This window comes from Falco biarmicus, chromosome 1 (genome assembly GCF_023638135.1).
Source record: "Falco biarmicus isolate bFalBia1 chromosome 1, bFalBia1.pri, whole genome shotgun sequence".
NCBI lineage: Eukaryota > Metazoa > Chordata > Aves > Falconiformes > Falconidae > Falco > Falco biarmicus.
In genome coordinates, this window is record NC_079288.1 from 52,683,389 (window position 1) to 52,706,877 (window position 23,489).

The window sequence follows — 23,489 nt, forward strand, 5'->3', positions numbered from 1 at the left end:
TGATTGTCCATGGATTAACATCTGCTATGAAGTTTCAGTTTTAAAAAAATCTTTAAGCTGCATTGTTCAGTTAGTCTTCATAGTGATTGTGGATGGTTTATTTAAATCCTTGATACTCAGCTGTAGTTTGCACCTCTGTAACGGTAAGCACTGATGAATAAATTAGTACTTTTTCATTCCTTATTGTTCTAGTTCTAGGTATCCAAAATATCAGTGTTTATGTGGCTTTCAGAAACTTGTTTTGTGCAGATTGCTATATGGCTAGCTGATTCTTTTAATTTATTTTGGTTTTTTGAGAAAGTAGAAAGAACCTATAGATGCTAATTTTTATGACTTTCTAACGATGCTTCTGAATGTCTGGCTTGTGGCTTGATTACTTTTGCAGTTTGGCAGAAGAAAATTTCATTATAAGCTGTTGCAAGTAAACTTGTTGGTGATAGTGGAAAACCATGTGTTAAACCTGTTTTTCAGGAAAAAAAAAAACAACATGTAATTAATGACTGTGAGTTCCTGAGCATATGCACGTTTATTATACATAGACATGTTAAACCTAAGTGTTTTGTTCCTAAGCACGCTTCATACAAGAAATAAGAAAGATCAAAAGTTCTTTCTATATTCAAGTTACCAGATCCAGAGCTGGTGAAAAAATTAATATAACCCAGTTCCTTCTGATGGTGACACATCTCATATACCACTGGAAATGCCAACCTTTTCTATTTAATGCTTATTTTGGAACAACTTACAGTCCTTATGATTCTCTAAGCTGCAGTGTACCTAGAAGTATAACTTTTTCAGAATGAGAAAAAAAATCTTGAAAATTAAACCATGACTATTTCTAGGCTCTTTAGTCATGTTTCGGCCTTTACATTCATATCTCTAGTTTCTCTGCAACAATTTTAACAGCATAATCATTTTCCCATGTAAACCTAATTAATTTGCTATGTAAATTCCTTTTTTGCTGGGACAATAGGAGCTGGTTTGTCTCTTCCCTCAACTTCAGACTGTAAAATGGTAATAAATTTTAGGAAGTCAAAAAAAGGGAGTAGCGAGTACTTCTTTTATAAGTAATACTCTGAAACAGCTGGATTTATATGCACAGCTTTTTCTTGTATTTAGTGGTAACAACATTTAGAGCTGCTAAGGTTCATCTCAGTATGTCATTCACAAGCTTATGTAGAGGTATTCAGGATGTATATTGCCATAAATAAAATGTGGTCCTAGACAGCTGCAAGCTGCAGCTTTGTAGCATCCAAACTGCAAGGTACATTATTGTGAGGTCAACCTAAATGAACTATCATTGCTTCCTTGTTATGTTCCAACCTAAATAATTGCATTACCTTAATGGATTTTCCCTACTTATTAGAAAGGTAAAAGATGTGGGATATAAAATTAGCTATTAATTGCCTCAATTAAACCAATAGATAAGGATCATGGTTCAGTTATGGTAGTCACGTGGGGTAATAGCTTTGTTATAGTACCTGCTGTAGAATCACATTGTGCAAAAGCACAATTGTAATTTGATTTAAAATAATTAAAATTTGATTTGTTTGGAACAGTGGGCTTCCTAGAGAAGTAAGAACCGTAAACATTGAGATAACTAGACATATATGCAATGGATGGACAAATAGTTACATGACTGTGAGTCTAATCCCACTAGTAGACTTGGTGATTTTGCAGCATTCTTGCATTCAAATTAGAGATAGTTACACACTATGAACAGTATTTGGGTCAAAAAAAGCACACGATAAACCTGTCAGGTACTTAAAGAAGATTTAAATCTGTTTGCTAATTTACACGTTCCACTTTTCCAAGGGTTTTGCAATCTCAAGATTACTCCTGAAGTTCAAGCATCTCCTTTTTTGATTTGTGAGGACCATATAATTCCAGCAGCTATTTATATATATATTTATATATATTTTTTTATATATATATATTTATATATATATTTTTATATATATATATACATATATATATTTAGTGTAACCTTCAGTCTCTTGGTCAAAGTTCAGTAAATTGTACGCATTGAAAAAGTTTTGGTAAGCGAAGATAAAGATATATGATAATGGAGGAGAAGAGAATCTGAATAAAATGTACAGGTCTGTGTTTTGCTTCTGGGAACAGTCAGAACACACAGCAAAGCCTCATCTTGTAGCACTGCTTACAACAGCACTAATAAAATCTGCAAAATAATGCAGCCTATTTTCTGCCTTATATGTTGCTAGCAAGAGAGTAGGGCAATTCACACCAAAGTGTTATTATACTGTATTGACCACCAATTTACAGTGAATTGAGAAAAAGACAAGTTGTGTTTAGCTACTGTTATTTAAAACTCAGTCCTGATAATCTAAGCCCTCTCTGATTACATTAGTTAGTATTATGTTATTTATCACAAATATCCCTTAAATGATTGCATAGAATAGATTATCACTTTTTACATGTAGTCATTACTAAATGAGGCCATGTAAGGGGTATGATTTGTATCTGGCCTGTGCTACTGATTTTTTTGTTCTGTGTATTTTTATATGTAAAGTCTTTTTCTGTGGTCACATCTTAGCAATTTGAGCTACCTTACTGAGATTGTATGGGTGAAACTATTGGTATTTAAATACTTTATACTTTTATCAGTGCTGCTTTTATTTAGTTGCTAAGACATATGATCAATATATTTGTTCATAAGAATGGAATGCCATATAATTAATACTGTAATTTTTCATAAACAGTATATCGTTGATATTTCAGATTATATATAGGTGTTATTCTCTGATTAAATTGTGAGATATCAAAGTGGGTTTTCACCCAGATCATTAAAAACCTGCCAGAGGATTTTCTTATATGGCTGGTTTGGATTTATGCAGAACATGTTAAATTGCAAAAAAATATCCCCAAACTCCCAAAGACTTAAGTTAAAGGAGACCTCTGTAGTTCTATTCATGAAGCAGCTGAAATTCTGCACAGTTATAACTTTGTGGAAAACCAAGAAATCAAATCTGTCTGTAATTTTATTTTATAAAGAAGATACTGCTCCAGGTTTCTCAGAAAATGCACTTGGGTGATTTTGAAATGCACTGGGAGAATGAATACTTAATGGAATTAAGTGCAGACATTGAATCATGGTGATCAGGTGTTCTCCATTACTTCTCTGCTACAAGTAGTATCTTTAAAAAAACCTGACTTTTTGTAACTGAGAGTACCAGTTCCTTTTGTTTCAGATTTTAATGAAACGGTTCACTTTTGGCACACCACTGTAACAGACAAACGCCAGAAGATAGTAGCAAAGAGCAGCATGTTTCAGTAAATCTATGCAATAGATAAATGATATTCAAAGTAAATTTAAATGTCATTTTTGTTCTTTTCAAGTCTAGTTGGAGTCCTTCAGAGATCTTAAGTGGTGTTTGTCAGCACACATTGGGAAGAGGGACATGTCCCCATTTGCTTGGTGCATGCTGCTGCCCTGCGCTGCTGCAGTTAGGTTGGCTGAACATCATCCAGCTTTTGACTCTCTTGCTGTTTTTTACAGTTCTAATTTCAAGCAGTTCATTAAATAAGGGGAAGTTTCTCATAGCTCAGTGTATTCCTGTGAGCCTTTGATAATTGGAATAATCACTTTATATCCATTTCCACTCATCTAAGCTATTTAAGAAGATACTACAGTAGGCTGAGGCAGTGATTGTTTTCTTCTTTCCAGCCGTATGTGTGTCATGCAACATAACTAGATGCTAGACAGCGTGCCAATTACTACTTCCAAAATGTGTGTTTCCCACAGAAGTTATTTATGCATACTGCTAATTAGCCATTGAGGTTTTTTCCCACTGGAGGAGAGTGTATTCATATGCATGACACCACAGGAGGTCTTAAAGTATGGACGAGGACATCTATGTGTTCAGTAATAATTTACATTTTAAGATAAGAATAGTGCCATGGAGGTTTGTGGCTTGTAATTTCAGGTCATTTCCTGAAGGAAGGGATGAACGAGTTTAGGATCAATATGCATTAAACCTTATTCGGAGAAAGCGTACTGCCTTCTCCCATGCTAACCACTCACAATAATCACAGACTACTGATGGGCCTTTGAAATTGACTGCTGAGGCTTTCCAAAGTAACAATTCTGTCTTGTTTTGGTTTAATTTCTTGAACACAATTTTTTGTTTCAGAAACTTCATCCAGGAAAACATGTGCTTCTACTAGCTTGTCTAACCAAGCCTTTTTGTTTTCCTCAAGTATTTTAATGTGTATTTATCATAGAATTGTTTAGGTCGATAAAAACTCTTCAGATCATTGAGTCCAACCGTAAAGCAGAAAAAAACCCAACATAGAGAAATAAGGGAGGGAGAGCTGTGTCTGCTCAGAGGTATAGCACTTGCTTCAAATAAATAACAAGTTGGTAAGAAATCAATAAGGGATGTAACAGTTAAGTGTAGTCAGATATATTTGTTGGTAATTGGGAAAAAAAATCAGAAATTAATGGAGGAATATAACAGAGGGCAACCGTGATGGAGAAAGAGTTGTTACTGGTAATCCAGGTGACCTGCGTAGGACATAAAGGAGATTGTAAGCATGAGGAGCAACCCAAAAGTTGCCATAAAATCATGGCTACTGGTATTTTAAGGAGGATTTCAAGTAGAATCAAGATCTCAGCAGCTATACTGTTATCCAAGCTTTTACTCTCTTCCTCCTTCTAGTTGTTCTACTCTTCTCAGTTGCTGTAGCCCTAGTGGCCAGCCTCACTTTAAATGCAGTTTCTTGTTTTAGTCAATTGCTCATCTTTGTAATGCCGGTTCAGGACTAATGTCTCCTGAGTGCCCTTACCTCAAAGGTTCTAAATTATTCTCTATATCACTTGTCTTCTTTCTGAGCCTATAAATCTCCCCCTTTGCAGTGGCACAGCATCATCAGGATGAGCAGCAAAGGCTCTGCTCTCCCTGACTCTCTGCCAGTACCAGTGCCTCTCAGTAGGTGCGTGGAGATGACCGACTTCAGTCACGCAGCTCAGGAGGGCATGAAAACAATATTGTTTAAAAAATGATCCCCCAGGTGTCTACCTTCTCCTCCTGTTTTGCACGAGGAGTGAGAAGCTGCTGCCTTTCTGTCCAAGAGCTGATGGCGGTTCCTCCCTTGGCGGGGAGGGTGGCGTGCCCTGGGGTACCCCATGGGTGCAAACGTTGCAGTCCTGAGTCAGCAGATCTAGCATGAGAGGGGATTACCTCCCATTGAAGTAGGCAGTTTATGAAGCACTCCTAAGAACTAAATAAGGAATGCAGATGCCAAATTAAGGATTATAGATTTTCTCCAGGTCTGGGCATTTGAAAATGAGTGGCTGCCTTGTCTGTCATTGCCTCATCTAAATCTCTCTTTGAGTCTAGCTTGCAGCCAGGTACAAAAAGAGTTACAGGAAGCAAAATGGGCAGAGAAGGAAAGAATGGGAATGAAAAGAACTCTGAGAGAAGTCTAAAGGGATACTCATGAGTGAAATTCACTTCTGTGGCACTTAGGATGAAGAACATTTTTTTTTTGCAACGGAACTTGCTTCATACTATGGTACAGGATTCAGCAGCAAATCAGTGCTGGGCAGTTACAATGGTAGGACTGGGGAGAAGGGGTTATTGCAGTACTCTGCAGAGGATTTGACCACACCATTTTGCAGATATGCAGAGCATAAAGATATGTGTACTAATTTAGGAAGCTCCAGCTTTGTGGAAACTTCAACAGCATGTTTAAGGGACAATGATTTATTAGCTACTGTCAAGCAAATCTCTTTAAGCAGAAAGGAAAAATTGCTGAAGTTGTGAAGAATGTGAGACAACAGAGGAAAGAATGAAAGAGCTCAAGCGCACAAGTGCATAGCTGTTTCCAAATGTTGGAGGCCCTGCAATCATCATCAGGGTGAATTAAAACATTCAAATAAAATAGTAAAACTCAGAATGTAACCTGAACCTGTGATAATAGTATCATCTACGATAATGGTATGCTTTCAGGTTGGTTTTTTTTTTTGTATTTCCAGTGTAGGATGTACAAAACCATTAAGTTCACATTTCTAGTCTTAGAAAAAAGAGAACTATGGCTTTTAAATAATTCTACAAATTCACTTATAAAGCCCATCAGATTAATATCTTATTGTTGGCAGTGATGCTTCTCTCCATTCTCTGACTGATGGAAAAAATCTTAAATATTCATATTATCTGTATGTAACCTTTCCAAAGAAGGTGTAAGTAGGGGTAAATGATAGTCCATGTATTTATCATGAGTAGGCCATAGTAGAAAATGGTATTCAGAAGCTTATTCATTTTGATATAAAAAGATACTGTCACAAAGTGATGGTGTATTGATTATATAGTGCTTTGTGGGATCATTTTTCATACCTGTTGTCTGTTTCACAGAAACAGCACAGATTGAATGGGTTAATTTTTAAATAACTTTAAAGCTTCTTTTTATTCGGTAGCAAATCAGGCATTTGGTTTACAGAGCAGCTGTGCCACCAATTATTACAGCACAGCTCAAGTAGAGAGAGATTTTGTCACTCCTGAAGACAGGAATGAGCAGTCAAGGGACAGACAGATGGGAAACTTGTTTAACCAGCTTCATTGTCAGTCACAAAAACAATGTGATTTTACATCTTCAGAGGGAGGAAAAAAAATAATTCCTTTAATATATATACACAAGCATAGACTAAGATTGCGCAAAGGACCACAGAGGTACATGATTTAGGTCTAAATGAGCCTTCAGCCAAACTGCCAGGGTTAAAACACACTGAGTAAGACCAAAATAGGAGTGTTGTGGCAATACTTCAGGCACCAGCGCTACTACTCCATGCAAATATGTCTTACTGGGCTTAGTCGCCAAGATCAGTTGTGTTGGTTTTTTTTGTCAGAGTTGTAACACAGTCTTTTGGGGCAGTAGGAAAGAGAGGCAAACATAATGGTGTAATTTTAAAGTTTTACTGAACTGTGCAAATTTACAGTAAAAACTAGATTTGCAGGGCATTCAGCAGTACAGAATGGAATGGGAATGGGTGGCTGTTTCAAATATTCAGCATTTTTTTATGCTGTTCAGTGAACCAATTTCTTAAGAAAATGCACAGAGCTCTTAAAAGGGCAGTGAAAATGTTGTTATTCGTATGTGAAACAAAATACAGTGAGATACAAACAAAAAAGTAATATGTAATAAATACAATAGGGTATTTGTTAGAAAAATGAGAAAGAATCACTTTCAATATGAAGGAAATACATTATACACAGTATCAGTACTGAAATTGTACACTTTTCAAATTAGGTTTACACTTTCAGATTAGAAAAATGAGTTGAAAGTGTGTTGGGAAATGTGAAATTTTCTGTGGGAGCTAAATGGCTTATTTGCATGAAATGAAATAAACAAACAAACCTGAGACTGGCTTTTAAAGCATACACCAAGGAAAACATATACTTTACTCTTGTGTTGGTTTAACAAAATCTTTAATTGACCTCACAGTGTTGTGCTGTTTAAAATCTGCATGATATAATTAGGTAATGAGATGGACTGTTCAATAAAGCATTAATAAAAAAAATAACAGATGTGTCAATAAAGAGTGAATCAGTCTATACCTTGTAGAACAGGTGAAGAAGTGTCCTTAGAGACTGATGCACAACAGTGTGTCATTTTTCACTTAAATTCATTTTCCAATTGAAGAACAATGATAAGACATTAGTACAAGTCATATGAATTCTATTAAGAACTTGAAATATTATTAAAATATGAATGAGTAATAAGAAACTATTTTATTACTAAAATCTGCTTTTTGTGTTCTTGGGGGCAATTTAGATTTGCAGAGCTTGATGGCACACTAATCCTCTATGAATTCTGCTCCAAATGAACGTGTGCTTGTTTGTGTTGCCGTTTAGATGTTTCAGGGAGTCAGATAATCTAAAGCTATAGGCAAAGGTTTCGTAAGATAGTTCCAAAATCAAGCCGTTGGAAACAAACATCTACCTTTTCCCTGCTCCTCAGTAAAAGACAAGTTCCTCATACCTTTCTTTCACTCTTGGTTCTTCCTACTTATTTCTTTCCTTTTTACATCACCTGGAGGGAAGAGTCATAGTTTTAGACAGTTCATTGCCTTGCACGTTTGCTGTATTGTGAAAGAGGTAGGGGTCATGTATGATTTAAAAGAGCTCAGAAGGGTTTCACACCCTTACAGGGATAAATACATTTGTAAAAAATTATACACTATATGATTGGGGGGGGTTTAATGCTTTGAGTAAGAGGTGGCACACTGAGCATACACACTTCTCTACCCTTTCACAACTGAGCTGCAGTGAATTGATGATTTCTTTCTTGTCCTGAGCTAACATCTACATGTTCACAAAACCACCATGTCTCTTGATGCAATTTTCAGCTTCAACAGCAAGTAAGGATTAGAAATTAAAATAAATGCTGAAACAATTTTTAGAGGCAAGAGACAAAATTTTTGTTGCAAAGATAACTGGGAAAGCTTTACCCAGATTTTAACCAGCTCTAATGCCAAAATGTCCAACAAGAAAATTTTATGTCAAATACAGTGCACAATTGAAATTAGTCGTGATGGCAACACTGCCAAAACCTAGGGGAGTCATTCTACAGCCATATAAAGTTGTTTATGGGTCTGTAATTAGACAGCAATCAGTCAATGCTTGACATTTTAGCGCTTCAACTGGCTGCAATGCAGAAGTCCCAACTTCAGCCACAAATCCCATTAAACCTCCAGTAAAACAGGATTATTGTTATGACTGTCAACATGCATTTTATTTTAAATAGTAATCAGAAAAGTGATTGTCGCTCATTCTATAAATATGCATATTTCCTCTATCCATTTTTAAAATGTTTTTAGCTGTGGTATGATACAAATTTAAGTTGGATGAGATCATGGAGCTTTCTCCTTAGAAATAGTACAGTTCTGTGCCATTTAAAATCTTGAGCTTCAATTATAAAGAAAAATTAAGATGTGCTGCAGAGTGAAACTGCAATGGTGAAAGATTAATTATCTAATATTTGTGAAGCTCCAAAGAGAAATTAGGCTATGCAGGGTGTGTGTTAAGTATTTCTGCAACAAGGTTGCTAAATGCGCAGCTGAGAGCTGGTTAAAGGGTTGAATTTTTTCTCAATTTACTCCATTTGAAGTCTTCCATATTGTGAGGACTTTGCAGCTAGGCAAGCAAGTAAAGTTGCATGATAATCTCCCTAGCACTAGTGGATCAATACTACTCAATTAGTTTAGCTTACACTTCTTTCATAGTCTATTAGTGCCTCTATATGTCTCATCACACGAAATCCTTTGAGGGGAACTAAATGGTGAATCATTCTTCATTTGCTGTTCCTTGTCTGTGGAAGACAGAAAATTGAGTGTTTTGCAGGCAGTAGTAACCAGTGAAGGAATACTTCTTTTATAAAGTGGCCAACACCTGGAGCTGAATGTCCCTACCCAAGCAGATCCTGAACTGTGGACTTGTAGATAGGAAAGTGGTAGCAGTGTTTGTGCACCTCCTAGTATACAAATCAGAAGTGTCACAGTTACATCAACTAAAGTGCCAATCCAGGATGAATTCACTGTTTGACTCAATCTTGACAGGTTAGTTTTACCTGGGAAGTCTTCGGTGGCTTCAAGTATGGCCTGAGTAATGTTAAAACTGCCTTTTCTTTTGTTGTTGTGCTTTCCGCCTAAAATATGGCCCTGGACTCACATCAGGTGTTTACCAGGTTTGCATTACTAGGTGATCTGGGAGTTGTCATGATTGTTAATGTCCTGGTTTCCGCTGGGATGAAGTCAACTTTCCTAGTAGCTAGTACAGTGCTGTGTTTTGGCTCTGATGTGAGAACAACTTTGATAACACGTGGACATTTTCAGTTGTTGCCAGGAAAGGTTTACACTGAGTCAAGGGCTTTTCAGTTTCTTGGGCCCTGCCAGCGAGAGGGCTGGAGGGGCACAGGGAGCTGGGAGGGGACACAGCCAGGACAACTGGCCCGAACTGGCCAAAGGGATATTCCATACCATGTGATGTCATGCTTAGTATATAAACTTGGGGGGGTAGCTGGGGCCTGGGAATCATTGCTCTGGGACTGGCTGGGCATCGGTCAGCGGGTGGCGAGCAGTCGGGCTGTGCATCACTTGTTTTCCTTTCTCCCTTTTCCTTTGGATTTTATCCTTTCCCCCACCTTTCCATTATAACTGTTGTTATTATTATTGTTCTTTCCCTTTTATTCTGTTTAAATGATTAAACTGTTCTTATCTCAATCCTCAAGTTTTACATTCCTTTCCGATTCTCCTCCCCACCCTGTGGTGCTGGGTTGCCAGCTAGGGTTAGACCATGACAGTTAAGACTAGCGACAGACCTACAGCCAGCCTGTCCAGGGACCCAAAGGGGAAGGTTAAGTACGGGACTTGCAGGTAGCACCAGGTTTATACCAGCCATTTTGTTAGATGTGGATAACCATGTTAAAAGAATAAGCTTTTTCTAAAAAGGCTGAAGCAGAATAAGTGACGTATCATTTTTAAAGTCTTCACTTTGTAAAAATAAATTACGCTCTTTCTGGGTGAGACCTTGTCAGTAGTATTTTGTCATTTGCATTTAGTAGGATATACAAAAACTTCAAAATTTTATTTAGTCCTTTCCTTTTTAACCATCTCTGATCTAACCAGATCCAATATGAAAGAGGCCTGGTTTCCCCATCTGGGTCAGCAGAAGGTCCTGTAACATCATTTGTTTTGCTTTGTGAGATTTCTCATACCAACAACCAGCTACAGGCAACGCTGGGATTTTGGTGCTTGCTAATCTTTTTTGAGGTCTGCTTCACTGCTCATCAGCTACAAACCTATGTCTGTCTTTTATTCAGATCTGAGAGTTTGCCTGTTTTGCTACCATTGGATAATCTGTAAAAGCAAGGTTTGATTTAGTAATGGTAGTAGTAGTAGTAACAATAATAATAGAACAGAGGATGTCACTTCCCACCTAACAAGTAGTAGCTTGAACCACTAGGCAAAGAAGCTGTAAAAGGAACATGCAGTTCTGAATATTAACCCAGTGATAGTTTCTTTTCTCAAAACCCACGAACAACGTATTTTCAGTATTTTAATGTAATTTCTGTCATCTAATTTGGCATGTTGTTCACAACTTTTTAATGAGTCTGTCTCATAAATCTGAAGGATATGTTCTCTGATTTTTTCACTTAATTACATCTAAGTGTAGCAGCAATCTATTTTGACAGTGATAACATAGTTTTTTCTCATTTCTTTCACTAGTGTATCTTACAGTCATTTACTGTACCTTTGACTATTGTCCTTGTGGCCACATTTGTAGCCTTAATATAGAATTTCCCAAAGGGGTGCTTTACTATTACAGTTGAGCTTCTATATTTACTCTATATTTCAGTATTGGAGTCTCTTTGCCTTTTAGCAGAATTCCCTCTTTCTTCTTTCTCATTCGCACAGTTGGACAGGGGAGGGTTGTTAGTTTTTTAGTGTATGAAGAAGTGAGAAAAAATTGATACTGCCTCCTGGTTGTATTTAAAAATCTTTTGTGCCACCTTCTCAAAGAAGTGATACAAGACATTCACTCAGTCAGAAAACCTAATTTTGAATAATGCCTTCACTTTAGGGAGTATTTATTCAGGTATTTATTTATTCACGTATAGACCTGTATCTACTTCCAGATGTTCACGGGACTTTATATCCCACTACATTGTAATGGTAGTGCAACTGCTGTGCTTTATTTTGATGTCCAAAATAGCTAGGTGGGGGGGTTGCAAAAAGCTCAGCCCCATGGTGTTACCGATTAGTTAATAAGTTAAAATCGATTGATTCTATTTGATTAATTAATTGATTTTATAAAATCATTTAATAGAATTGAAATGTAGAAGGTTAAGGAAAAAATTATAGGAAACTTGCATCTACGCAATAAGAGACATTATGGAATCTTTTGTACGTCTTGTACCAAGGCTAGAAGAAGGGCCTGGAACTATTGTAATAACTCTAGGGTTGGAAGGTTCCATTGTATTTAACCAGTCTTCTGTACGCAGAGGTGTATTGAAATGTCAGAATATGAGATTAACGGGAACTGGGGAGAGTCGACTGGAACAGCTTGTAGGTGCCTGCCAAGAAACTGTGAACTTTAGTAAAAGGTAATTCCGGCAGGGGGAGATCGCGACCACCGACTCATATACCACCTACCCAAATCGTACCCTAGACCCATTTCTAGACCTTTCTAAGCTTTGCTGCGCATAATCGGATATAGGAGGAGAGTATGTAAATGATTTATGGGAAATGTTATGATTATGTATGAATAATTAATGAATATGTATTAATGAGTTCTATATATGGAATCTGATTTTGGGACCTGGTGTGCGTTGATCGTGAGAGGACTTGCTCACGCACCCGGCCGTCAATAAAGAAGTGTCTGCTTATCTACATCACATTGGTGTCGATAAGTTCTTCAGTCCGAGATTTCGGTAACAATGGCAGTGTTGTATTACTCAGTGGAACCGGAGGAACTGCAAAACAGGTGGGCTGTAGTGCCTTCCTGGGGAACGGAGAACACCCTTCCTCTGGTGGTGCCTTGCCACTGTCTGAGGGAGCCACCTGTCAGGGTTCCTCAAGCCAAGGCTTGCACCTTCTATGCAAGACCAACAGAGCTTGGTTGGAGTTGTAGCTAAACACTACAGTTGTAGCGAATATTGTAAACTAGGACACTTGTGAATATTTCAATTACTTTTCTGTTGACATCAGAGAAGGAAGTTCCAGGTTGATGCATGATAAATAATAGAGAGGCGATTTATTTACTATTTATATACTCTGTTTGTCAGAAGTGAGAGCGCAAGTGAAAAGGCTTGTGTTACCATAAAATTTACCTTACCTCATCACAATTAAACCATAGCAGCAGCATAGCTTTTTGCTTAAGGAGGATTTGCGAATTGTAGTCTCTAGTTCTCTAATGTCTGTAGAGTTGTGCAGTGCTGCCACACTGAGAAACGATGGAGATGTGTTATTAAGGTCCTTTTGTGAAAGTTTGGAGAGTTATGTTTTAATTCTGATGTAAGGCCCGAAATGCCTTCAAATGTAGTGTGACTTAGTATGCCCAATATGAGTTAAATTCTTTGATTTTTTACATTTTTAAGAAGTCTGGTTCCGATATACAGTAAAAAAGGAACCATTTTTATGTTCTTGAATTGTTAGTCAGGTGGATGGTGTAGTCTGATGTTATAGGAGGATGTGTTTGTCTTCTCTGTTGATAAAAAGGCAATGGGATAGCTGAAGAATAAATGTATGACCTGGGAAATTCTGGTTTCATCATTTAATCTATACCACAAATCTATAACTGGCCGTAACAGGCAAACTTGGGTGTGATCACAGATTTTCTGATTTTAAAACACTGTATGTAAGACTTACTGCATGTTATACTCCTGTTGCTGGAACCCAGAAAGAGGCATGTTTCCCAAGAACTCAGAAACACTAAGGAAAATTACTCTACCTAATTTTGTTTTTAAATAAATGCAATAAGTTAATTCCAAATAAACATTTCTGTAGTTTCCACTTGGATGTTGGTAAAGATAGTATTTGCTGTTTCCCTCTGGAATTTATTCATCATTTCACTATACTCATAACATTGGTAAGAATGTTTCTTTTCCCCTTCTTGATATTCCCATGCTTTTGTAACTGCTTTGGGGTAATAATGCATGGTCACAATGTAGACCAGCAGGTTCTCTTAGCTACTGTAATATTTTACTTATATTTATAGATTATTTTTTTGTTGAGAGATGTAATGTTGTAGGAATGTGGTGGGAGGGTGTTTTTTTCTCTGCAATTGTTTGGATTTTCCAACTTATATATTATGGAACAAAGAATTTGCATGTGAAATCTTTGTTCATCATTGGGAACTTGGATTCTATAAGAAAGAAAAACTTGATTTTTTTTTTTTCCCTGAGTTTGTATTTTGTCACTTAGTCTCAAGTCAGGCAATTTTCTGATACTAAATAATGGCCATCATAGTAATGCTTCAGCTGAGTATCTTGGGACTAAATCTGAGCTCTTGAATGTGTTTTCTTATTTTTCCTCATTCAAATTCTTACTCAAAAGATATTTTGCTGCTGTTGGCTGGTCTGCAGTCTCCGATAGTACGGACAACTTACAATTGCCTGGAAACAGTCGCTTCTTTTCAGCACTTCTCAAGAACACATTTGTTATCGTTGTCACAATTACTACATGCTGGTGTTTCTTCTGGGTTAAATGAAGTGGGATCTTATATTGATCTGCAGCTACAGTGCATGTGCTGCCACTCTGCAAAGTGATGACTTTGTAAAGTGTTTTTTAATGCAGTTACTTTGAACTACTCCTTTATTTCACAATAGATTTAAAAGCCCATTTAGATTTACTATGTCGTCTGTTTGCGTGGCCTACCGCTCAAGCCCCAACACACAGCTGTGATGGATGGCGGCAGTTGAAGTGGGTCACCTGAGAGGTCGTATTCGCCCCACAAGGTGTGTGTGGCATGCAGAGAGGTGTTCTGATAAACACTGGTGGCACTCACTGGGCAAAGGAAGTGGCAGATGAGAAGGAGCCACCGAAGTCTTGCTTGCATGTAAACTCTGGGGATATGCGGTGGCCGTGCCTTACCATTAGCCCAAAAGAAAACCGTTTTCTCCCCACTGAACATTCTGTTTATTTCTAACACATTTCAGTTGCTGTTGTATTCCTGCCTCATCATGCTTGCTACATTCCCTGTGTCCCAAAGTCTGCATGACATTATACCATACATGCTTCACCCTCTGTTAAATCTTAATGAGAAGCAAAACTGGCTTGAAGTAACCAGGTCTGACTCTATCAATATTTTAACAATGTAATTTATGACTATATGTAAAAAGAGACTTGTAATTCAGAATATTATCCACTGTTGTATAAGGGGCGGGGGGTGGTGGGAATCTCGTTATAACATTTTAATGCCTTTCAAGACTTTCTGAAATTGAGTTCTTCCTTGGTTATACTTGCAATCAGAAAATTTTTACATTTTTATTTTATTTCTGTTTCATCTCCAACCTTTGTAGAAAAGCCCTCTGGACCAGTGAAATGAAACTAGGAGAAACTAGTAGGTTGTTCCTGAAATTAAGGACCAAATTGTCATGCTACTGTATGTCTCTAGAAGGAACTGAGAGTCTGTTAAGGCTCCCTCGTTCCCTGAGATTTACATTTAATTTTGGAACTTGGTTCTGTTTCCTCTCTTATTGGGAAGTTTTTGCAGTGTAGTAAGGCTAATACTAATCACTTCATCTCTTTTGCCTGGGAGGGGCATGACTAAACTGTTTTGAGACATGTTTTCCTATCTTTCTTCAGCCCTTTGCTCAAGGATTGTGACAAAAAACCCCAGCAACCACAAAACAATTTGTGTTTACGTGGCAGTTGACACCCTAAATTATATTTTGAAAGTGTAATACAGTGTTTATATAAATTGTATACTTATATCACAATGAGTATAATACTTGTCAGACAAGTGTGACATACTTAAGGCTACCTGTAGTTTTTCTTTATTATGTGTTTTCCTAGAGCTTGTAACAATTTGGGAAATACTTTCTTATCCTAATGTAATCTCTCCAGAATTTTCACTAGTGTTATTGAAAAACATTTTAGTGAAAATGCCAAAGGGCACATCTGTTCCCAGAGTTTTGTAATCTGAAACCTACCAAGTCTAGGCTTGGTTGCAGCAATCTTATAAAAATCTGATGAACTGGCAAAGATGGAAAATGTTCTCTGCGTTTTCTTCTCTGAAAACTTCTTCATGTTCCATGCACCATCTAGGGCATGTTGATTAGGTTTACAGAATACCAAGAAAAAAAGTAATATGTTCAAAGGTTGAAAAAAATAATCCCTTTCTTGGTCACTTTTCAGCCAGGTATTCCTCAAAATTAAGCATGTTTTTTAGAAAAGAGCTGTCCCACAACTGGTAATTCAAGGTGGCTTCAGAAAGCAGACTTAAAGCACTGTGTCTCTTTAGCATTGTACCAGTCTTTCCAAACGATCAACAGCGAAACTGTCACTGCTTACAATTGTTGTGGCATCTTGTGGCCACCTCTTGGCTTTCACCGTTGTGACTGATTTGCCATGCCTCTGACCATTTGAGTCTTAGTGAAAGCACAGTTGTCCTGGAAATGCAGAAATTTTACTTTCACAAAAAAGTCTCTTTTTCAAACTTGACCAAGGCAGAAGTTCTGAGGTGTCTGCAGCACTGGTTTTCCATAGTTTGTCAGGTTGCAGTTTGGCAACACAGCCAAGCTTCTGAAACGCTGCTTGAAAAGCCAGCTCCCTGGCTGACCTCTGGGCTGTATCAGCAATACAATAGGCAAAGTCTTATGAAACCTACAGGCAAACTTTGCAGGTTTTTGCATTCAGGTTCCTATTTCCATGCAACCCCAATTAAGGAAACTAAATGTTGTTCACAAGTGCCGTTGTCATCAAGCAGCATCTGCAATCCTATTACGAATGAGAGATAGGGAAAATTATTTCTGTATGCAGTTTGAAAAAGAATATGAATGGCTATTTTGTGAAAAACTTTTTCTATGTTAGTATTGTGATTCGAATCAGCTGTTTACAAAGGAGGGATGTGATCTGAGCTCGGCACAGAAAGCTTGAATCCTGTCTCTGAGCCTTTCTCTCCAGAGTAAATAAAAACAATTTCTGTGAATAGATTTTTCAGGGGATGTGTGGAACTTTATGACTCTCTTTGGAAGAGAGATTTGATGCAGTAGGTGTGGGGCAGTTAACAGTCATACACACTGGCTTAACAAAAGCACAGTATAAGATCCAGGTTTCTGGTCCCAGAGGCTCGGTGATCCACTTTCCAGCTTTAGTTCACAAGGTATTTTCTCCTGCCTTATTACATTCTTAAATTTCAACTTAAAATAAACCTGTAAAACATCCCAACCTTTGGCTGAATCCATCAGATCTCTTAGCTGGAATCACAACACTGAATCACATTTCCAAACTACTTCTGAGGGAGGGCTTATAAAACCTCCTTTTGGGCCAGCTCCCTTGTCCAACTCCTATGTTAATTAATTAAAGAGCAACGTGCTTGTACATTCTTTATCTTTCTCAACTGATAACGTCAGGTAAGAAAAAACGTTAAAACTGGTATCTGTGAATAAGTTGGTTATGTCTACCCACCTAGAAGCTGCAGGACCAAAAATGTTCCACATTATCGTGCTGCAGTTGTAATGACTATTTTAGGCACTAATGTTGTCCCATGGTCTACCAAATGTAGCCGCATTATGGACTTTGATTATTTTGAGTGTCTTGAGTTTTTGAACACCTGCTTCTCCTTTATTGACCTATCCATTTTGTAGGACCGTTGTTACCTTATCAAATTGCAAATTCTCTGTTCAGTGAGTAAGAATTAACAGTATTACTAATGAGTATATTTTTATGACCTGAAAATCTGCTGTATTGCCAGTTAATATATTAGAATAATTTATAAGACAATTGACCATCTGCCAGTGATATTTATGATATTAGCTGGGCATATCAATAAAGGTAAATATTGCCTCCAATTGAAAAGGTTGTCATTCATAGTGTAATTAAATTTTTATTGTTTGTGCTCTCTGTACAGCCGCACAGCTTTTCGTAGAGCTTTTGTTAAGAAAATAAGATCAATTACTCAGTATAAGTGCTCTATTTTTAATAAGAGTATGTTAATCTATAAATCTTACAGGCTGACAACTGTACTGTAGTATCTTGACTCTCTAGTAGTTTAATTAATAAACATGCATTTGCTCATTTTGTCAGAGCAAGTTTATTGGTATAATGAAATAATCTTTTACTGATTAATGAAACTCCAAATCTTCAGCTTGATTAATTTCTTAGCATGAAAATGAAGTGGATTTCTTATATCGAACAGGTTATTCTAGGGATATTTTAATATGGTTTTTTTTCCCATTAATACATTTACATATAATTATTTTCCTTGTTTTCATCTTTCAATTAGCTCTTTGGAATATTGTGGTTGTGAGCTTTTTCAAGCTTTTAGAATGAGGTGGTCACATTTTCTATTTGATATTTTATGTGCATTGATTCCACTCTGTTCACAGACATGCTGAAATGTTGCCAAAATTTGCTAGACAGCTAGTTGCGTTACTTTTACCCCAAATTGTCTTTGCTGCAGATAGCTTATAAGAGTTAATAAAAGATGAAGCTTTAGAATATTACTTAGAAATATTGCATTTTGATTCTTGGATGATACATGCTATTTTCCTGGGTTAGAAGAACTGTAATCCAGAGCTAAACCAAGTGAGCTTTCATGTCAAAGTCCTAAAATGTTTCATGAGTCTGGGTTCGTACAAGTAAATCATGAGCATATGTATTTTCTAGTACAAATATATATTAAATTACACTGTTCTAATTCAGATTATTTTTATTCCTTTGGTTGTCATTTTCTCTTTTTCTGTTTCCTCAGTCTGTTTGATGTTTGGAGACCTGAAGAAGTTAAAGAACTGTAATTTTTTTCAGAACCCTAAAGGGAAGTTTGCTTTTGTTACTCATTTCTGGGAACACCTGTGCACTGTTGAGTTTAATTGGGCTACAGCTGGTGCCACTGATGTGTGGAGTGAGCAGGGCTTTGCAGTCTGACTGGAAGTCTCGACATTGTGTGTCATTGCCTGTTTCCTAAGCTATTACCGTACTTACATAAGTTAGAAAGTGTTCTAATTTTTAGGGGATTATGTTCTCTGTCAACTGATATCGCTAGTGTAGGAAGACCAACACTACGAATGGTGAGCGTATTGCACACTAGTGGAAACAGTCTGCTGAACACCCACTAACTTTAATTGCTCTTTGGAGAAGTTGGGTGGTCATCTTACAAATGCTGTAATGAGGAATCACTGATCAGTATCTTTAAAGTGTTGAGGAGAGTTTTAATATAGAAGGAAGATGAGCTATGCATTTTCTGGTTTTAAAAGTGTGATTGAAAGCAAGCTACCTGGCTCCTGTTCTAAAGAGCTTCTAGAAGACCCTATATACCAAATACGCTGATCAGAAATAAAGATACATTTGAAAAGAAAATCAGTTTATAGTTAGTCTTTTAGCTGAGGAATGTGTTAAGTTTACAAGTAGTAATAAGTACTATTGAGCTTAGAGGAATTCTTCAGCTTAAGGGCTGAATAAAAGTTTAAGGAAATCAGGGTATTGACCACCATGCATTAAAGATGACCTGTTACTTTTCTTACACACGTTAGGACTGTAGGTTTGCTAGCTATTTTACACACACAGTAATATCATTGCTTAAAGAAATTGCAAACAGTATAAACTAACAGATCAAGTTTACCAACTTCTGTGGTTATGTTAAAAGCAGTTCAAAGCACTTGGTACACCCACATACCCCCTCACGGGGAAGAGAGCACCACTGGCATGGTGGGTGATATGTGCTAAAGCAGTGGGTCTGGCTACTGTCTCTGGTCCACTGTAGAGCAAAGGCTTAGCTTGTACAGCTGAAATAATTTCAGCATAAAGTTCCTGTGGTGGCCCTGAATTACCAGACGGACTTAGCCATTGGCACTTTTTGACGACATGCTGCCAAAGGACCAGCTGCTTCCTGTAGGAGACCTGCCATCTGGAGCTTAGAGAGTGATCCCTTTGATAGACATCTCTGGCAGTGAACAGTTTGCTGCATGTAATTTTTCCTCTTTTCCTTTTTTTCTCACCCCTGAAGTTTTGCAGTAGTTTATACAGTAAACTTGGTGAAGAGATGTTACGAGATCTCTTTTCTCTCTGAATTGACAGTGGAGGAAGTTATCTGATTAATTATTTGGGAGTCAGCCTTAAATAACTAAAATTCCAAGTTAGAAATTGTGACAAAGGACTGAGGGTCATATCAGAGAATAGCAGCTAGAAAGCACGTGAGTGGACACAGTTTGATATAAGGGAGGTGAATTGATTTATTCCGGATAGAAAGCCGTTAAGAAGGATTTTGTTAGGTACGTGTTTAAAGACTTAAGACAAAGAATTTGAAATGTGATGAAATCCTCTGTTGAGCTGGAACTGCCAAAGAAAGCAGTGAACTTGGGAGTGATTTAGACAGGCTTGGCTTCAAGTTGGATAGATGGATTTCCAATTCTGTGTGGAGAAATATAGAATAACAATAACATGGGATAAAGGACATAAAAGGTGAACATGCACTCGCTAGCCAGAAGTTAATAAATATTGAGCAGGATGTCTATCTGGAGATAGGAGTAGATGCAATTGTAAAATCCCTGTGATGGACAGCAAAGAGTAATGAGGCTACATTCTGCTTGTGGGTCTAACTGCTGGCTCAAAATAAGATCTAACACAGATCGTTTGTGGATGACTTCATCCTAGCAGAGCAGACCTATGTTTGAAGTATTACACAGAATGCAGCAATATTATAGAAAAGTAAGAAGGAAAGCATGATACTTCTTCATGAAGTAATTTCATGTGACTTTTTCCTGTAGTTTCATTCCATCTTACTTTATTCTGAAAGGATTCCTGAGGCATAGCAGGGTCCGTGGTAGCCACCTAGCCATGTGGCTAGGCAGTAGGTCATTCACACCTTTCCACAAAATCAGAATTGGCTCCCTGGGAGTTTCTGCTCCATTTCTCTTCAGCTGTTGTAGTAAACTTTCTTAAGGCAGTACAGTCCTGAAACATCCTCTGGAGCAGCAGGCAAATTTCTAGGAAGAGCTGGTCCTTTTAAAAGCAATCCTGAGCTTATCAGTGAGGGCTAGAAGCAGAAGGGCAGAGAATTTCAGCGGATGCAATGGTGAATCTGCTGTCTGGGACTATTTTGCCCCCATTTGCTTTATGACTTTGCTTTACAGTTTTGTATCTCTGTATCATCTTGGCTAAAAACCTGAAGGTTATTCAGCTAAAGATGGCTCCTTGCCATGACTTACACAACTTCTATGACAATTAGGAGTCTGCTCTTGCTCGAGATGTGTATGTACTACTTTCATTTACAGAATCTTTCTATAAAAGCCAGCAGTTTTTTTTCACAATGGTATCAAGGAGTTTACAAAATTTGTGCCAAAGGAATAACACTGAATTAAATAAAAAGCTTTATTTTATGTGGCTTTCATTTCATACATAGCTCTCATTCTTTGTAGTACAGCAAAATAATAAATAATTGCTGTAGTTAATTAAAAGTAGAAGTACAATTGAATTATTCCGCTCTCTGGAAATGCTATTTATTTTGTACAAACTTCAAAACAAGAGAATAATTTCTTTTATATAAAGGTGTATATAATTTATTAGGAAATGGAAGCGTAATTCATCACAACCTTGTTTTCCTCTTTAAAAGCCTCAAACTATAAGCTCTTCTACTTTCTGTTAGTATGTGGGCCTGGCATAGGAAAAGAGCAAGTGGACATTTACAGATGAGAACACACTAAGGAAATTACTTTTGTCACATGACAGAAGCTGTGCCATGTTGCAATACAGGTGATGGTTTTGGAAATATTTTCAATGAAGTTTTTGTTGAAAACAAAAAGCAGTGTGCATCTTACATGTCTATCCAACTTGATCTAATACATGAGTTATGCCACTTCATTAATATTGTTGCTGAGCTGCAGTCTGTCTGGATCCATCTCCCTGTTCCAGAATCAGGGTCAAAGCCACTTCTGCACAAAGCCACCTCCAGTGATGCAATAGTCTTACTGCGATGTCAATTTTCACCTTTATTCTTTCAGCTGTGGTTGCTGCAGTTCTAAGAGATTGCCAACACTTGTTACCACCCTCTGTGTGAAGGGTTAGTAATGCCACAGCAGGAGCAGTGGATAGACATGTATGTCTAGACTGCCATGGCCAGCCAACAGTCCTTTTTGTGCTCCAGCAATGAGCTGTAGCCACTGAGCCCGAGGAACACATTTGTTCCTGCTGCCTCTGCTGCAGGTGCAGAGGTTTTTGACAGCAGCAGAAAGCAGGGCCAGTGTAGTTGAGGGAGGTGTTTTTGTGGCATTTTGATGTGGTCTGCAGGGGACAAAATTCTCGTGCTTTGCTGCTTCCTTTTGTTAAGAGCAGCAGTCACTAAACACATTCGTATATGATGTTGTTCCTGAAGAACCACAAAGAAAAGCCGAGGTAGAAATCTACATGGTCTCTTTTAAAAAGTCTGGAGGCTGGTGGAGCATATTTGAAAACTGTGTCTGTATGATTGCCTGGGGTCTCACGTCCTGCCCTAGGCCTTAGGTCTTGGCTACGGTCAGAAGCAAGATGCTGTGTTGCGACAATTTTGCCTATTTCCTTCTGTGTTCTCTTGTTCATAAGCAGCAGGCAGGAAATTTGGCAAGTCTGTAGGCTAGAAACAAACTACAATGAAAATGAAAAGGAAAAGTAAAAGATTTGAATTCACTGAGGTACCAATGAAAGTAGAGGTGATTGTACTATTTTATTTTTTTTTTCCCCCTTTTTCCCAAATGATACTGCCAGTGGTCCTTCAGAAGATGTAGCAGTAGGCTTCTGGTAAAATGGTAGGATTAGCCCTGCAGCAGATGAAATCAAAACAAAACAAAGTACTAGAACTGTGAATACTGAAAACTAGTTGAGTATGAGAAATATTGCTGTTTCTGGATCTGTCAAAAAATAGCAAATAGTAAAAACATGTATTTTCAAACTGCAACAGAAATACCTTTCATCAAAGATTAATTCAATCTGAAAACAATATTGCATCGTCTTGTATAACATCAGCTTTCCATTTGCACTGTTACGAAGTTTTGCAGCTGCTTGACTTTGCCAACAAGGTGATTCAGATTTATTGGTTGAGTCGCTTTCACCATAAAATGGATCTAGTTACAGATGTGGGCATAAAGGTGAGGGGGGAGGAAAGCTTTTAAAATTTGAATAGCTAGAAAATAAGAAAATAATTAAATTTTGGCCTAAAGATAATTTCTGACTGAAAGGATTTGTCTGGGAAAGTTATCACAGAAGTGGAATTAGGAATGGAAGCAGGAACTTAAAAGTAACAACTTGCTTGTGTTACATGATACATATATTTTGATATATATATATAGAGAGAGAGAGAGTTAGGTGTAGTTCACATATTTTCATTTCTTGTACTAAGTTTATACTAATATTAGCTGTTTTATTCCAGCACTGCAATTGCTTGATAAGAAAAAAAATATCAATTTTTCATCAGTTTGTCTTTTCCCTTTAAGCTGATACAGTGATGTTCAAGATGTTATACTAAGTGAAATAAAAAACCCATTTGTGCTGTGCACCTCCTGTAAATAACTTGCTAGTATTCTTTTCCGTCAGAATTACTAATAAGAAAAAGATTCTATGATGGTCTTACAAGGTGGGGTTTGGAACATCTGATTTCTTTCATGTGTACGCCTCACACCTATTGTTGCAAAATGGGCATTTTTCACTGTAAGTGTTATTTGCTGATGCCTAAATGTTCAATGAATAATTCAGCCCCTTTACCCTTCTTGCTTTGCTGCACAGCTATTGAGATCTCAGAGCAGAGCCATATCAATACATTCTGACTCACTTTACAGCTCCAATT

General features: G+C 37.4%; 1 protein-coding gene across 4 annotated transcripts in view; it reads left to right on the plus strand.

Annotated features, from left to right (window-relative positions):
• Nucleotides 1–23,489, plus strand: part of CCSER1 (coiled-coil serine rich protein 1) — a 709,724-nt gene that overhangs the window by 609,344 nt on the left and 76,891 nt on the right. The gene's annotated exons all lie outside the window — the stretch shown is intronic.